Source organism: Pseudorasbora parva, chromosome 21 (genome assembly GCF_024679245.1).
Source record: "Pseudorasbora parva isolate DD20220531a chromosome 21, ASM2467924v1, whole genome shotgun sequence".
Classification (NCBI taxonomy): Eukaryota; Metazoa; Chordata; class Actinopteri; order Cypriniformes; family Gobionidae; genus Pseudorasbora; species Pseudorasbora parva.
This window is the reverse complement of record NC_090192.1, coordinates 33,107,843-33,113,899: the sequence shown is the minus strand read 5'-3', so window position 1 is coordinate 33,113,899 and position 6,057 is coordinate 33,107,843.

The following is a 6,057-nucleotide window of genomic DNA, read 5'->3' as shown; positions in this document are numbered from 1 at the left end:
ACCTTGCGGTCTCTATTTCTAATACTTTCACAACCTAGCAAAAAAAAAAAAGATATTAATAGTTAGTAAATTTACTCTAAAAGTGACAAGATACTTATACTGCTTTACCACAGAAAACATCAAATAATTGTCGTTGATTAACATCCTAGTATCCTCGCAAGTATTAACTCATCGTTGTGCACTTTGGGGAAAGTTTTTTTTTATTTTTTTATTTTTTTTATTTTTATCATCTATCTATCACAGAGTTCTTTTTTTGGGGAGATCATTTAAAAGTGTTCCACTCTTGATATATGTACATCATGTTCCGTTCTTCATTTAATGTATATTTGACTTTTTTGATTGACGTTATTTAGTCAACAGTGCTGGCCCTGTAATCTGACATAAGCACACTAGAAGCTGAACAGAACACCATTATTTTGTAGAAATTGGTTATATTTGTAAACAGTTGGTTTCTGTGATACAGAATTATTGTACATGTTTTTCTGGTGTTAGCTTCACTTTTTGATCAGTTAGGTTTTGCATCAGTTTTAACACTCTTAAGAGTTAAGACTACAACTGCATTTATTTGCTTGCTCATCTGTTTTTCATTGGTTTGTGAAATCAGCATGTCTGTGCAGAGGAACAAGTAAGGTACGATTAATAAGAACTCTAAAAAACAACCCAAGAGTTGTTTGTAATGCGGACTCCTGAGGTGTTTTTCAGTGTATAGAGAATGGTCTGGAAAAGGGCTTTATTAAAGTGGTACGAGGGGCTTGCATTGCCTTATATCTGGTTGAAATGCTGCATTATGCCTTTTTGCCTGTGAGTTTAAACGGAAGATAATCAAATGTGCCAGTTTCTTATTTTCCTCTCTTTTGTTGCCCTTTCATTTTTTGTTCATATGGGTTAAGGAAGTCTTGGAGATATCACACGGCACGCAAAGATTTTGAAGACGACCAGATGTCTGGAACTGAATTTGTGAGACTGAAAATGGGCTGGACTGCTGGACTGTAACCAGTTTTAAGAGAACCAGGGCTCCCTCTACAGTTCTGAGTAGTTTTCTTTCAGGCCATTAATACTTTCACTAATGTCTGTGCTTAAGAGACAACAGTATCCATATACAATGGCACAGAGGTTACTAAAGTTTCTTTGCTTGATTAATATATAAGCACAGAAGTTGTATCGCACAACATCTTCCTGCAGTTCCTTCAGAATGGTTGACAAACACTAAAGTATAGTATAAAACCCTCGTTAATTTCCAAGTATTTGCTGTTTATCTTTTTATCACTTAAAATCTGTATCATTCTGTACTGAAATAATATATATAATGACCTGCCTCACTTTCCCTTGCAAAGTAACAGTTCTATTTTTCAATAAATAAGAAAGCTGATAAACCTCACCAGAGGGCCTTAATTGTATTCAATGTTCATGAATGTCAATGTGAATCTTCATTTAAAAGTAAAACAAAATACTTTAGCAAGTTTGTTCATGTTGTAGTTCTCCAGTGTTGTGCAGTTTTATGCTTAATAATCATCCTCAGGCTAAAAACAACTGTATCACAGATATTCCAGTATGTTGACTCTGGGAAATCTACACTTGTTTATGCTGATGAAGCAAACCTAACAGATTAATTCCACAGTCACATTTCAAAACATATTTTTTTTCTCCATGGGATGAAAAAAAAAATATATATATATAAATTAAATTAAAATGGATTCCTGTAAACTATCTAGGACTATACTGTCATAGTCAATTTAGTAGGCTACTTTTCCTAGATGAAATTAACACATTATAAAAAGGCCCATCCACATCATAATGATAACAGCCCAGAATCGGTTTCAGAGAGATTTTTTTTCCCAGTTATTTATTTATTTATTTTGGCCAGCTGATGAACGAGCCAACCACGATTCATTCTGCTTTAAGTGTCCGAGCATTTAAAGTGGCAGAATAAACTGAATATTGTCCGCTGGTCGTACTTTTTAGGATTTGCATGGAAGTACATTGGGGGAACGGGTTCAAGGCGACCATTGACAATAAGGTAAGCGAGTTAACATCAAATGCATAGTTTAATGTTTTACTGAAAATAAACATCTATATTATCAGCCTTATGGTCTAAATTGAAAATGCTATGACAAATGCAAAGTCTACAAGCCATGCTTATAGTAGGAGAACTATAACTGTGTTCTTACTGCCATCTGGTGGTTAATCCTCATGCTTCAAGTACAGCGAAATTGGCAATCAACAGCTTTTTTTTTTTTTTTTAAAGATAATCTTATTCAGTGATAAGTAATAAGTATTTTCGTTCTTTTTAATGCAACATTTATTTAAATATTTTCTTAGTATATTGAGTAAAATCTACAATTGTTACCCTTTCTCTACTTCAATTAGGGTAGACCGGGTATAGTTGTAACACGGGGAGAGTTGTAACTTCCAATTCCACGTTAATGATCCCACATGGAGGTTTTCTAGTCTGCGCTGCTATCGCTTCTGGAGCTACAGCAGAAAATCGAATTCTGAGGTAAGAAAAAATATGATATTTTGTTTGGTACTTCCGTTGTAGATAATGTTTCTCTAGTAAAGAATGGTGTATCAAACTCCTGCTAATTTCAAAGCGCCGTGCTAATACAGCTAGCTCAACAATCGCTGACAGTGGCAGGGTAGGTGTGTTTTGAAACAACCATCCACTTACTTAAAACTTAGAACATTTTTGTGAGCAATTCTACAGAATGCCTGTTTATGTTAATTTGCCCTCTCTCACATACACCACCATATAAATGTGCACGTATAGACGTGTACAAAGAAACGCACACAATATTCACACACATTGTTGCAGGCTGCAGCCATTAAAATAAAACTTGTTGCGGCATATGACTTGGAGTACCCTTAGTGTTTTTTTTTTTTTTTTTTGTGCATTTGGTCTACCTTTTACAATGTACCCCTCTTCAAAATTTGTATTTGACATCATCTCACAAAGTTTGTGGTATAGTTGAAGAAATTTAAATTGTTGCCGTTTGTAGTAGACAAATGTGGGTACTTAGCCTAAAAGTTTGTCTTGTAGCTAAAATGGTGCTGAAGAATAAGTGTTACAACCATACCTGGTCTCCGCTACTGAAAAAGCCCAGATCATACCTTACTGTACATAGTGTCCTGATCCATGCAATTACATAGAAGCCAGATTGCAGGAGGAGGTTGCCAATTTCAACATGAAAATCATAGTAGATCAAATGAAAAATATGTAGAGTTAATTTATTTTGCTGGTCAGAGAGGGATGCAAAAAAATTAAGCTTGTAGCCTACTGAGAATGAGGTATGAGAATATTGTGTAATATCTAACAACACATGACATCATATATTTCGCTAGCTCATTAATTTCAATGTACTTAGCTATAACTATCAGTAAAAGTTACCAACACAGCTGTCTGTTTTTCTAGTTCATTTATCAATAGTGTCTGTAATTATCACTGACAAAAGTATTCACATCGGTGTTTGTTTTCTTCCTAAATCAATCTGACTTTTGAAAGAATTGGATGAATGAACGATTTTAGTGGCTCACTCATTTAAACAGTGAATCGCTGCCGCCTACTGGCGGTTTTAATACTTAGCCTAATTTCTTTCTTTTTATAATCTCTACTATGTTAGAATTTTATGAGTGCTTAAACACAATTTTCATATGATTACGAGGTCTATAATCTCTTAACATGTTTTTATAACAGATTTCAGGTAAATATACCAGCAGGGTAGAAAAGTCAGCAGAAGGAGCGGAGCAGGTGATCACGTAAAGAAAAACAGCAGCTTTTGAGAGAGAGAGAGAGAGAGAGAATTACAGGTTAATTATCCAATAACAATACACATAAAAAAAGATATAAATATATATCTTTTTATTATTATTTTTTTATTTATATATATATATATATATATATATATATATATATATATATATATATATATATATATATAAAAAATAACACGCAGCACACCAACGTTCAACCCCCCCAATGTTCGAACCAAATCTACGCCCTTGTCTGCACACGATAGGATAGCGCTACAACCAACCAGAGCAACAAAGGTGAAACAGAGCTTGTTGATAGATTAAACATTCGCCGTATCCGGTCGGCAAAACTCCGAACACATCTTCCCTTTTTAAGAATGACTTCAGTGCCGTTCTTTGTTCTTTTCTCAGAGAAAAGCTTAACTCTGAGTCTTCCAGAGTCGCGGTCAAAGCTGATTCGAAAGATCGCCGTTCGGCAGTTTCTGTGTTTACTAGAAGCACGCAAACACAACTCAGCCGTCGTCATTATGGCCCAGCCCACCGACTCTATACACGATGTGATTGGCCCGGCAAGAGTTGGGCGTTTACAGCTCAGAAGGGTATTGAGAGTTGCTAGACGACACTCGCGGCAGATTAGATTTGCTGCCGCTAGGGTGCGTCTAGATTTCTAGGCTACAAATATACCAATTGCTCAGCAACATTTCCTATGACAAGTATATTCCCAGAACTTTATCAAAATAGTTTACCTGATTTATCAAAACGGCTGCTCATGAGTTTTTTTTTTTTTTTTTATGTTTTTTTTTTTTTTAATCCCATCAACCCTGCTTCCAATTGCATTAATTTGCCATTTTCAGAAGCTGTAAAACAAAATGACTGGGTGTGTGTAGCCTACTCTTCAGGTAGAGTTGTGGTTTCCAAAATCTGAGGACAAGTCCATATGCTATCATCTGGTGACCAGTAGTTGTCATATACTCTGAATTGTGGAATACCACAGCAAACAAAGGTTGTGTTGTTTGTTGAAGTTGTATTATGGATGTAGTAGCTCCACCTCACCTGCTTTGCCTGATTTATTCCTTCCTTCTGTTTTGGTTGCGTTTCTGAGAAAGTGAAACTTACCCCTATAGACTTTATATAGAAATCTACAGTCAACTCAATTTACTTTTGTGTTCAATATGCTTCTTTTTTGAGCATGCAGAAGCCTAGCAAACATCTCTTAATTTGGTCATTTATTCTTCCAAGGTCCTTAAGGTCCTCATCCTGCCTGAACATTTTAGGCTTATCCTGGGTTTCCTGTTTTACTTCAGGTTTTACTTCATAGATGTAAACAGACTTTATAGGCAGGTTTATATCAATGTACATTTTTGATTAAAAAAAATTGACATTTAAAGTGCTAGTAAGCATACATGCATAGAATAGCCCTAAATGGCCATGGAGTGTACTGTTGCTATAGCAATGAACAATATTCACGTGAATCTGATCGAAGGAAAACCTTGTATATGTTGTGGATCTTTCAGCAAAATATTTGCTTAAAGTAATGAATATTTTATTTGTATAATTAACATGTTTAAATTATCAACAGAGCATTTAACAGCTCAAGCTCAGGCAGAGAGCCTTCACAAGGATGACAGATTATTTGTTTGAAATAAAATTACATAATTAGTTTGTATTTATAGTATCCATATCCTGTGGGATAGGCTGTGACTGGTATTATGTGCATTTCTTCTAGCAATGCTATTCCAATAAAAAAAGGAGCAATACTCCAGATTTCTAACAACAAACGTTTAATCCAGTTGGTATAGACTAAATACAATCTTGGGATGCTTTTTGAGAAGAGGTTATGTATATGTGTGAGGTTTGCTACAACTTTTTTTTTTATTTATTTTTTTACACAGTATCACTGAATAAAATTATATTTGAAAGGTTATAAACAGTTAATAATGTCCCATATTGAACACAGTAAGGCGGCTAGCTATACCGCACCCATTTGGTTACTGCCGCCTGTTGGTGCAGTTGTGGAACTTAGAGAAGATTGAGTCACGATCACGAGAAGAACTTTTGTCATGTCGAGAAAAGATGAAAAAAATATTATCCTTGGTTGTTTAGGGCTTCCGTACATACATGTAGTACTTAATGTCTTATTTTCATTGGTTGCTGTTCAAAAACAGTATCATATTGAGATTTTCCGGCTCCAGGCAGTTTCTCCTGTTGACCGTCTGTGAATTATGCAGCTGGTGCACACGCTCCATTGGAATGGCAGTGGAGATCACTGTGAGGAACTTGCGGGCCACCATTGCCAGTTTTTTAAACTCT